Genomic DNA, 12,933 nt, shown 5'->3' on the forward strand with positions numbered 1-12,933 from the left:
GAGATCTAGGAAATTTGAGGAGAAGAAGAGCTGTGAAATTGTGTTCTTGGAGAATAGGGAGTGAATTGATTTGGGGAAACAGAGCTTTGGAAGAGCAGTGCTGACAGCCCACTTGAGATATCGTCTAAATTTAATGTGAGACCAGATAGCATGGTTGGTGGATTTTTCTCCAGCTATGCTTGTTTAGTTATATAGTTAGTGAGTGCAAGCAAGCAAAGTAAGTAAAGCTGGATCTAACCAAGGGTTGGGATTTTACCAGGGAATACAATAGAAAGGAAAGAAGTGCCAAGGAGCTGCGAGTTTATGCACAGGAGAGTTTAAAGTGATGAATCAAAGAATTTAAGATGAGTGATGTAGAAAGTAAAAGTTGAAGGGCGATGAGCAGTGAAAAATTAGTATGGTTAATAATTTAGAGATCCTACTTCTATCAAATTGTTAAAAAGGAGGTGATGAGTAGCTCCATAGTGCAGTGGTTAGCACGTCTGCTTTACACCCAGAAGGTCCTGGGTTCGTGCCCCAAGTGGAGCCACAGACTATACCCCAGGTGTGCCAGGCCCCAGGTGCATGCCACGTGTGTGGGGAGCAGATGCCTCTCTTCAGAGAACCAGTTCTTAAGGGGAGACAGCAACAACCATAGGTCAGAGGTGGAAGTGGGGGGAGGGGAATTGGGGGGGGAATAAAAATAATAATAAATAAAAAGGAGATTATGATCAGTGTGAGATGTAAGAAATATAAGTTTTGGAAGGAGTGCATTTAGTATTAATGACCAAGGTGAAGGTGTCACCAAAATAATGAGTGACTGAGGTGGGCTAGAAAACAAGATTATTGGAAATGAGTGGACAAGAAACTGAGAGGCTAGTGTATGGGACGAATTGTTTCCATGGATGATGAAGTCACCAAGAATGATAACAGTGGGAGTGGTGTAAACAAAGAATGAATCAGATTTTAAAATTTCCAGGGAATGAGGGGAAGTGACCCAGCAGATGATTACACTATCCTGATGGCATGTACTCCAGAAGAGCTGAGTTTTTGAGATACTAGAAGATGAGAAATAGTTTGGAATAGGCGATGAGAAGCTCCACAAGAGGTATAAATGAAATGCTGAACCTACTCCGTAGTACTTTTAGAGAAGCGAGATACTCGAACTTGGAAGATCAGAACGGGGATCATGGAAAAAGTGGTATTTACACTGGACTCTGAAAGATGAAAAAGAATTTTGAGAGGAACAGATTTGGGAAGATAGTTTCAGCCAGAGAAAATGCTCTTACCGAACACCAGCGAGCTAGCACTGTCGATTTCGCCCGCTTCTAGGGCTTTTGTGAATCTGCCTTCAGGCCTATTGCCAGCCACATCCTGGTGTGGCCAGATCCCTTTCGCAGTAGGCCAGCAGGTGGCAGTGTATGTCCGAGGGTGAGTGCTGTGACAGTCAGTATGGCATTGTACTGTGGGTTGGCGGAGACTGGAAATGTGACTGCCACAGCTGTAGCTGGATTGGTGCATTTAGTTAGGCCCGAAAGTGTTGTCATGGCCCTGGCAATGAAGTGGCAAAGTTCTCAAGAGAAGGGATTAAGGTTGAGAGAATTTAGGCAAAAGATGAGGAAGAAGGTAAAAGAAAGCTGTCTCAGAATAGGGGTCTGATGAGGTATACATAAGTAAAGGCTGAAAGAAGGAACCACAGAGAAAGGAAGAGACCCTAAATTCTTTTAGGCAGTTAGAGGGATGGTCAAAGGTTTTTTCCTGAGTCTTTTGTTTCTTAAAAATAACCAGTTTAATATCCTGAAAAGGCATATTTGGGGTGGTAAACTCTGCTTCCCCTCGTTACCCTTGTGCAAAGAAAAGGGTGCCCCTCCTGGCTGAGGATCAGGGCCCAGCCTGATTGCAGGCTGAATTAACCCAAGGAATGGCACAACTAGGTTTCAGCCTATACTCGCCCTCTAAACTTCACAACCACACACAAAGCTCTGGTAGGCTTTTTTTTTTTTTTTTTGTAAAAACCTTTAAATACAGATGTAGCAAATTGAATGGAATACATTCAGTATGTGGAATTATAAGTGAAGTGACAAAGCCATTGTTCATGGGCAAACCAGTAAGCTAATCAGACTTCCTTTCTAATAGAAAAAGTCCGACTCTAGTTTTTATTTCGAACAAAAATGTTAGTGTAAGTCCCTGCGCCAACCATCTCACTTTTTAATTCTTGGATATGCAGATACTGTGGAACTTTGCCTTGGGTTTCTTTGCCAGTTGATGCTTCCAAAACTTTAGCACACTTAAGAGTCATTTGGAAGCGAGCTTGTTAACACAGATTTCTTGGTTCCACCCTGCAGAGATTCTGACTCAACAGGTCTGGGGTGGAGCTGAAAATTTGCTTTTCTAACAAACTCCCAGGAGATGCTGATCATCCATGGATGATCACACTTTGAATAGCACTGGATAAAATGTGACACTGCCCTTTTAATATTGCCCATCAATGCCATATTGACTGTCACAGCACTCACCCTCAGGAGCTATGCACTCTCCAATAGTGCCTATTGCACCATAGTAAACATTTCAGATGGCTTAGAGATGAGCTTTTCTTTTGCGAAGCAGGAGAAAGTAGTAAAAAGAAAGGTGAGGAAGAAAAAGGAGCAAACCAGGCACATTCTAAAGAAAAACAATTTTAGGAAAGAAAATGCATGAAAGTCGAAGATCTGAAAACTTAATTGAAAGTGGGTTGGCATAGCAGCAGGCCTGACTAGGTAAGGCATAGAGAATTTTTAGGGCAGTGAAGTGAAACTACACTGTATGGTACTATGATGGTAGATATAAGTCATTATATGTTTATTCAAACCCATAGAATGTACAACACCAGGAGAAAACCCTAATGTAAACTGTCAACACTGGGTGATAATGATATACCAGTGTAGGTTCAACTGTAACAACTGAACCACCCTGGTGACGATGTTGGTAGTGGATCTTAAAAAATAACAACGATCCCAGTTTGAAGGCTATTGGATTAAAAAACATGGGACCATGGTCGTCAAATTTTACATGGCAGATTTTACACTAAAAATGTAAAATTGTGTGCAAAATAGTATGGCCGGTATAATTATAATGTTTTAAAAATCTGCTTCATGTTATGGGCTGGTGCATTAAGGAGGAGCATTTGTGGATCGGAAGGAACAGTGGTAAATGTTTAGGGTGAGGAAGGCATCATAGCCTGATGAAGGAGAATGTGAAGCTGTTGGTGTATCACGTGAGTTATTTGGATTTCTCCTTATGTTCCCAACATTGCTGATATAGTAATTTGGGGAGCAAGGGGAGAGCCAATCTTCAGAAAAGAAAGAGAAACTGAAATTGGCATAACTGTCTTAAGAAGATGTAAAGATAGGTCGCCTGATGTCCATATTGGGATTTAAAGGGTTACCCTGGAACGTGGTGAAGTCATTTTACTGGGCAAGCACTCATTGATTTCCCAAGCTACACATAAAGACAAATGCCTTTGAGGAAAGTCTGCCTGTAGGATGAGCTATTGCATGACCTCTGGTTCAAGGAATCTTCACTTCCTCTATTATGCGGAACTCAGAGCAATAACAACTTAATACTTAACAATTTCCAAAGAACTTTAACGAATATTGTTTAATCCTCCCAATAACGTAATGCCTATCACCATTTTACCGATCTGAACCTTAAAGCGCAACTCAGCCAAGGTTATACAGGTTATAATAGGCTTTTTACTTGATATAATAAATTCTTTTCAAAATCTGATGCTGCCTACTAGAAAGCCAGTTTTTTGTGCTATTGGAAGCTATCGTATGACACCATAATAATTTATAGCTTTTAAAATATCCACTACAAGATTTCCTTTTCTAATTGTGTTTCATCCAATACTAAGATTTTATTTTTTGTTTTTTTTTTTTTTCATTTCTGTAGTTAAGACATGGACAGCGGGGGAAAACAAATCAAAAGTATGTTGAGTGACTGAGATTTAACTTTTTTATGGGAAGTCTACATATGAATAATAATGGCAAATTATTAATATCATGTTCCTTAACCTAGGGAGAAGGCAAAAAGAACTTTTATTTATTGATATTTTATTAGATGTTTCTTCCACTTTATCTGATTAAATCCTCCTGACAACCTATGAGATGGGATAGAACTTTAGCTATTTCTGTTTTGGGTTGCCAGATAAAATAGGTTTTTGGCATAGGTATGTTCCCAATACTGCAAATAGTTCCCCCTTATTCTCGGGGGATACGTTCCAAGACCCCCAGTGGATGCCTGAAACTGCATACCAAACCCTATATATACTATGTTTTTTCCTATACATACAGCCCTATGATAAAATTTAATTTATAAATTAGGCACAGTAAGAGATTAACACAATAACTAATAATAAAATAGAACAATTATAGCAATATATTGTAACAAAAGTTATGTGAATGTGCTCTCTCACCCTTTCTCTCTCTGATAACCGATCTGATAACCTACACCACTACTATCAGGCAGGTAGCATATTCAGCTGGGATATACTGAACAGAGGGATGATTCATGCTCTGGGTGGGATGGAGCTGGATGGTGTGAGACTTCATCATGCTACTCAGAATAGCAGGTGATTTAAAATTTACGAATTTTTTATTTCTGGATTTTTTCATTTCATATTTTTGGACTGCAGTCGACCACAAGTAACTGAAACTGTAGAAAGTGATACCGTGGCTATAGTGTTTATCTGACATTCAAATTTAATGATATTCTGTTTGTTTACTTTTACTAAATATGACAACTATATCTCTTTTATTTATCCATCATATTAAGAATAAATTACTTTTCTTCAAAACGCATTACACAACTTAAATTCTCCAGCTAATATTCTTTTGTCTTGTTGATGATGCTTGAATTGGAAGAGGAGCCAAAAGTTAGAGGTGAAAGGTTGTTAATGTTTTGAATAACTTTTACAGGATTGTACAGAAGGAACTATAGAAAGGAAGTCCCAGAAATTTAACTTCTACTCCACCCAGATTTATCTATGAGTCTCAAGTCCTCAGTCCTAAATTTAATGAAGATTTATTTAGTTCTCTTTACAGACCAACCTGTGAATAGATATGTTGGTGAAATCTTACAACGAAATTATAAAATTTCAAAATCGGAAGGGCCATTAGAAATTATCTGATTCCTAGAGTTTCCAGAATCTAACTCTGAACCTTAGCCAAGAACTGGTGTCTTCAGACAATGAGAGGACTTTGTGGACGGGGTTTCCTATACCTATTGTGGGAATGAATATGTGGTGGGCGGGGAGAGAGAGGGTGGTGAAGGCGGGAGTGGGGGCAGCGAACCTCCCTCATCGTTCCCCTGTTCTGGCTTCTGCTGCCTCCCAGACATCTCTCCTTGTCTGAGTACTCAACATTCCACATGTCTTTTGTTCTCAGCTTATAAAGTGTTGTCTGTGCCTCCAAAGTGGTGGTAATAAATGCCAAGCAAGAGAGGAAAGTCATATGGAACAACCAGAGATGGAAATAAACAAGCCCCAGACTTGGAGAAAGCCCCTTAGTGAATATTGTGACAGGCCTGAGGAAGAACAGTTCATGCCAACATTAGAGAAAGAGGGAAAGGTCAACCAACACAGGCTTCTTGGATAAACATAAGGTTGTTGTTCTAAAACCAATAGAATTCAAGGTCAAGAATGCTAAAAAGGAGCAAATGCCAAGTTAGTTAGCACCTGATCTTCTAATGAATATATAACCTTGCTTCTGTTCTGGAGAAACAAACAGATTAGCTGAAGTATTTTCTAAATGAATCTCCTACAAGGAGGGCCACCAGCCCACAGAAAGGCACTTACTCATGATTAAATAACACATATCTAGAAGGTTAGCAGTAGCATTAAGCCACAAGTAGGATTAGCAGTAGCATTAAGCATCTCTCAGTGAGCATGCAGAGAATTTTGCCAAGAGGGCCCAATATAGAGTGGTTGATCAATAAATGTTTATTGAATGAATACCCTAAGGTTAGGCTCTGTATTATTTTTCCTGCTTTGTCACAACTATTGCTACATCTTACTTCTCCCATCTGTAGTTTAATAAAAACAAAATCAAACAAGAAATCAAAACATCTGCCTCTCAAGGAAATTTACTTGAAAAATTGCATTAGGTGTACTTTTTTTAAAATCAACAATTATTTTTTTTCAAGAATTACTTTATCCCTTTTTTAAAAATTAATTAATCTTTTTTTACGGTGACATTGGTTAACGAAATCCAGTAAGTTTCAGCCGTACATAACAGTAAGGTATATATATATGTATTTACATTGTGTGTTCCCTTCCCATAGAAGGTGTACTTTTTAAGTCCTTTTGATACCTGATATTTTGAGCCCTTTGCTAGTACCTCAGTTCAAGTCATATCACATATTAAAAGCCTCTAACTAGTTTTAGTACAGTCAGTAATCTTTCTAAAATTCCAATCTGCTTATTTTATTAATATGCTTCACCTACTAGTTCTCTGTTGTATTCAGAATAAAGTTCAAACTTCTTAACTTGGCATATTAGACCATTTGTGATCTGATCCTTTCTTACTTCCTGGCCTCTTCTCACCTCTACACTTCAAACATGCCGAAATTTTTGCAGGATCAAGCCCTTTCTCACACAACCTAAAACTATTTTCTACTGTATCCTTCCCTTCTACTTTGTCAGGGCAGCTACTACCCAGCCTTTAGGTCTTTCTCAACTTACCTTCTCAAAGAGGAAGCTCTCCTGGACACTACCACACCCCTTCCTCCCGCCTGAATTTTGTTTCTCTCCCCCAAGTCCTCCCAACCCCCAACGCATTCAAGACAGGAAGTTGTGCACTGCCAGGTTACCAGGGAGCACCATTCACATAAACTCTGATGTGGAAGTTAATCTGAGATGTGCAGACACAGTCTGCACAATGTTATGTGTTGTCCCACTGGAGTTTATGAGTCCTATGAGTCTCCTATGCTTCTGTCTCTCATAAGACTAATACTCTATAGTGACATTGCCTATTATCATTCTCCCTGACATAACTATAACTTTTACAATTCTAGGCTCTGTACTGAGTGCTGGAAGAAAACAAAGGGAAACCAAAGGAATTAATATTTGCACTCAACAATAATACATAACAAAATTGTTAGTCCAGTAATAGAATTGTAAAAAAAAAAAAAAAAAAGTTACAGCGTAAGCAATCAGGAGAACATAATTGTTTCTGAGGACTGGAGAAGGCAAGTTGAGGGACATTTGAACTGGGCCTTGAAGGTATGGCAACAGGCAGAAAAGATAAATAACCATATTTCAAGCAGAAGAAATCACAATAAAAAGAGTATAGAGGTCATCTGTGTGACCAGATCAGATGGGCATGAATGACGAGGATGGAAATTAAGGTAAATTGTGTAATGCCTCGAGAGTTACGTTAATTGATATGAATTTTATTATGTAGGCAGCAAATCATTGAAGAGTTTTGAGCATACCAATGATATAATCAGATCTATGTTTTAAAATATTTGTCACTTTTTTAAAATTATAAGAAAAGTATGTGTATTCTTTTTTTTCTTAAGTTTAGTCCAGAAAAATGTATTTCAGGTAAAGAGAAAGGTCTCTAAATCCCACTCAGTAGATAGGATTAACCATTTGGTATGCTCCAAATTTTTTCCTATGCACATGTGAATGTGTGCATGTGTTCATATATAACTCATTTGTTATAACTTATTTATTTATAAGAATTTGATCTTTCTAACCATGCTTTTGGCCACTGCTTTTTAAAAGTAATGTGGGTATCTTCTGTGAGGATACCCACATTACAACTACAACAAAAACATGAGCATATGTAAATATACTCTCTTTACTAATAATTACATAGCACCCCTATGTTCATGGTAGCACAATTTACAATAGCCAAGATATGGAAGTAACCTAAACGTCCATCAACAGATGATTGGATAAAGAAGTTATGGTTCATATATACAATGGAATATTACTCAACCATTTAAAAAAATGAAATCTTACCATTTGTAATGACATAGATGGACCTAGAGGTTATTATGCTGAGTGAAATAAGTCAGAGAAAGATAAATACCATATGATTTCACTTGTATACAGAATCTAAGGAACAAAAAGAACAAACTAATCAAAAACAGACTCACAAATATAAAGGGCAGTCTGGGGACAGCCAGAGGGGAGGGGATTGGGGGCGCTGGGAGAATGGGGTGAAGGATTAAAGAAGTACAAATTTGTAGTTGGTAGATGGTCACGGGAATGGTGAGCATGGCATAGGGAATGCAGTCAGCATTAATGTAATGGCTAGGTGGAGAGCCAGAGGAGAGAAAGAGCAATTAGGGGGATCGTTTTATATACTATATAAATGTCTAACCAACGTACTATATACGTGAAACTAATAAAATTAAATTAAAAAAATATATATCCTATTTTACCTATCATTGGACAAATTAAAAAGAATGACCCATATGCAACTTTAGTGGGGATATAACACAAAAGGTACTCTTGAAAGAATTGCTAGTAATAACAGTTAATACTTTAGGAGCGGAAAATCTGGCAATATTTTTTCAAAATTAAAATATATGTATCTTTGAACTAATAATTCCATATCTACAGATTTTTTCCCACAAAAGTCTGTGGAAAGTTCACAAGGATAAATACACAAGGATGTTTACTGCATTATTTGTAATAACAAATAAGTTATGGTGCCCTCTATCACATTGGAGACCACTATGTAGCATATCTAAATGCACTGATATAAAAGAATGGCCATGATTTATTGTTGAGCGAAAAAATATCAAAATGCTGAAAGGATATATGTATTTAGATATTGCCACTTAAAAAATTACAGATGTATATAAGCACAGAGCATGTGTATGTACTCACTAAATGTATGTAAATATATAACATTTGTGTTCATATGAACCCTCAAAGCTTTTAACCATGGGTAATCTTGAAAGTAAATAGGAGTGCAGTAAATATCTTTAATGTTTTATATATGTATATTTTTAAATTTTTTACAATGAACATAAATCATTTTTTAAATATATAATGAAGAAATATATACCTAGACATTTTTTTAAATTCAAGATATAGTAATATTTTATTCTTTTTAATAACTACATAATATTTCATTGTATGGTTACACCATTTATTCATGCTACAGTTACTGAGAACCTACTCTACAGCAGGCACCAGGCTAAGTGTTAGAGGAAACAACAAGCATTTAAAATATAAATTAATAGAGAAGGATCTTCTCTAGGAAGGGTATTTAGAGGAGGCTTTTCTCAGTAGTGACCTAAAGGAATATGCTAGCCAAGGGAGCAAGGAGCATTCTTGGCAGAGAGAACATATCTACAGGAGCTTGGTGTTTTCTAAGGAATCAAAAAATAATATGAATGTGGCTGCAACTGGTAAATAAGGGGGAGTAATAGTGTAAGGCAAGATTGTAGATAACATCTTTAAAAACAAATTCCCTTAGACATTTACGTTGTTTCCAAATTTTTCCTATGACACAATGCTACAGTGATCACCTTTGTGCTTTTATCTATGTAAACCGTGGCAGTATTTTGTAGGATCTATGTATAGTAGACATAATGGGTCAAAAATATGAATACTTAAATTTTAATGGATATTGTCAAGCTGCCCTTAAAAAGGTTTACAATTTTACATTCATTCCAAGTGTCTATTTTCTAAAACTTTAATGAGGCCTGGGTATTATCAGTCTTTATAATTTTTACCAATCTCTGTAGAAAGGAAAAAAAGTCTTTTTCCCCCCTTCCTTTTGTAAAATAATGGTTTTATTTCAAATTTGCAGGAGGGGATGCAGAGGCATAATGAAAATGTAGGAAAAGGTGAAATATGAACATATTCACTGAGACAAGCTTTCATAAATCTAAAATCATCTTAGAGACTAAAATACATTATGCATACATTGTTTTTGCTCACAGAATTATCCAATTTTATGGACAAGAACTATGCAAGGACTCAGAAATATCAAAAGAGCTGAGGTTTAGGATGATGTGAATACAAAGAGATTTTTAAAAAATCTATTAAAATTGACTTTAGTATTATAGTATTTTTGTGATAGGAGCAAAATAGTATACTTGGTGTATTTAGAGACAAAAAGTTCCCCGAAATAGTTTTTCAAAATGAGCAAAATAATGAATTGCTTTGATGGGCTGGGCTTTATAGACATAATTCCCTCATGCTCTCTTCTCCCACAAACAAAAGTCACCAGGCTCCCTACCTCCCAGCTGTTCAACAGGACAAGGGTAGTCATAAGCAAAATAATGCTACTATGAAGATTCTTGTCCGGGAGTTCGTATGGACATAGGTATCAATTCTTTTGGATATATACATTATAGTGAAATTGCTGGGTTATATGGTAATCCTATGTTTAACTTATAAGAAACTACCAAACTATTTTCCATAGCACTGAACCATTTTACACTAGCAATGTATGAGGGTTCTAATATCTCCGTATCCTCACCAATAATAATTATTATTATGTATCTTTTTTATTACAGACATTCTAGTGAGAATAAATTGGTATCTCATTATGGGTTCAATTTGCATTTCCTTGATGAATAAAGATATTGAGTATGTTTTTTGCTTGTTGGTCTATCATATATCTTCCTTGGAAATATGGCTATTCAATTGTAATTTATATATATAAATTATAATTTATATAATTTATACAATTTATATATATAACTATATATATAAATTGTATAAATTATATAAATTCTGGATATGTCCTATTTCAGATATATGAGTTATAAATATTTTCTCACGTCATGTAGGTTGTCTTTTTACTTTCTTGATGATATTCTTTGAAGTACAAAAGTTTTTATGTTGACGAAGTCCAATTTATCTCATTTTTCTTTTGTTACTTATACTTTTGATGTCATATCACAATAGCCTTTGTCTAACCCAAGTCATATAGGGTTAAATTCAGATCTGTGAACCATTTCAAGTTCATTTTAATGTATGATGTGAGGAAGGGGTTCAACTTTATACTTATGCTTGTGGATATCCAGTTGTCACAGCACCATTTTCAACACAAGATTCGATCTTGTCAGTAACTAGTCTGGTATTGAAGGACATTTTTTGAAAGCAGACTTGAAAGGATTTGATAAACTAGAAGGTGAAGGAGATAGAAGAATCAGAAATTTTAGTTTAGGAACTAGATAATTAATAATGCCATTAACCAAAGTGGGTAACTCAATTAGAGAAAGAAGAGCAAAAGCAGATTAGGAAGATCAGTTTGGGGCACGTTGGGCTTGAGGTACTTACAAGATATCCATGTTAAGATTCATTGCAGACAATTGTAAATTTGATCTGGAATTCAGAAGAATGTTTAGGGTGAAAGCCATAGATTTGGAAATTCCCTTCTTTTGTGGGAGAGGTTGAGACCACTGAGAATCTGGTCAAAAATCAACCCAACATTTAAGAGTCATTGAGGAGGGAGAACCAATGAAAAATAAGTAGAATTAAGAGTTAGAAAAGTTGAAGACTGTCTAGAGAATAGTGTGGAAGCCAAGAGACATTAGTGGAGCTCATTAACAGAAGAGAGGTTGGTTTGGATAATAGTTAAGGAGGTCACTGGTTTTGCAATTAGGTCATCCATGTCTTTTGAACTAAAGCATTAATAGAGAGGTTGCAACAGAATGTGGGGAATGTGCTTGAGACTTCAAGCAAAAAACGTTTCCTTTAGAAATTAGTTGCTAGACTATAGCTACCATTTTTGTAGTCTAAGGGAAGGAGCATGCTGAGGGCAGAATGATTCTCTTTTTCTTTAATTCTGGTGCAATACTTTCATTCTTAATATAGCTGAGCAAAGCCTGAAATGTTGTAGCAAGACTTTCCAAAGACTAGGAACTAAAAAAAGAAAAAAAGAATAATACAACAGTTATGAGTAGTAGATATTTCTCTTTCAGTGAGGCGGTTCGCTACAGAGCTGTCATTCTGAGAAGCTTCTGGCCTCGTTCCATTTTTCAGAGGCCAATTTTACCTTGTACCTCTTAGGAGGGTCCTCAAATACATCTATACTCAAAGGCTAAGGGAGCAGGGTCTCGTTTCCTTATATGTATGTATAAGAGTTCTGGTTTTCTTTTTTATGGCCCCATCTCTTTTCCTCAGATATAGGAATGCTCACTTTTTTTCCCAGGGAAACCATACCTTCTCACAAGGGTGCGGCTATTACAGGATAATCATTATTCCAATAAAAGAAACAACAATTCCAGTCGGATTTACTCCAGGGATGTAAGGATGGTTTAATATCTACAAATCAATCATTGTGATACACCACAAAAACAAAATGAAGGATAAAAATCATATGATCACTTCAAAAGATGCAGAAAAAGCATTTGACAAAATTCAACATTCATAAAAATAATGAAAGCCCTCAATAGTAAGTATAGAGGGAATATACCTCAACATTATAAAGGCCATATATGACAAAACCACAGCTAACATCACATACTCAATAGTGAAAAAATTGAAAGCTTTTTCTTTAAGATCAGGAACAAGGCAAGGATGCCTATTCTTACCACTTCTATTCAACATAGTATTGGAAGTCCTAGCCACAGAAATCAAACAAAAAAAGAGTTAAAAGGTATCCAAATTAGAACAGGAAGAAGTAAAACTGTCACTATTTGCAGATGATATGATACATATAACTATAAAACCCTAAAGATTTGACCAAAAAACTATTAGAACTAATAAATGAATTCAGCAAAGTTCCAGGATACAAAATTAATATTCAGAAATCTGCTGTGTTTCTATACAGTAATGATAAACTATCAGAAAGAGAAATTAAGAAAATAATCTCATTTATAATTGCATTGGAAATAATAAAATACCTAGGAATAAATTTAACCAAAGCGATAAAAGACGTGTACTCTAAAAATTATGACATTGATGAAATAAACCGAACAAAACACAAATAAATGGAA

Source organism: Pteropus alecto, unplaced genomic scaffold (assembly GCF_000325575.1).
Source record: "Pteropus alecto unplaced genomic scaffold, ASM32557v1 scaffold94, whole genome shotgun sequence".
In the NCBI taxonomy this organism is placed as follows: domain Eukaryota; kingdom Metazoa; phylum Chordata; class Mammalia; order Chiroptera; family Pteropodidae; genus Pteropus; species Pteropus alecto.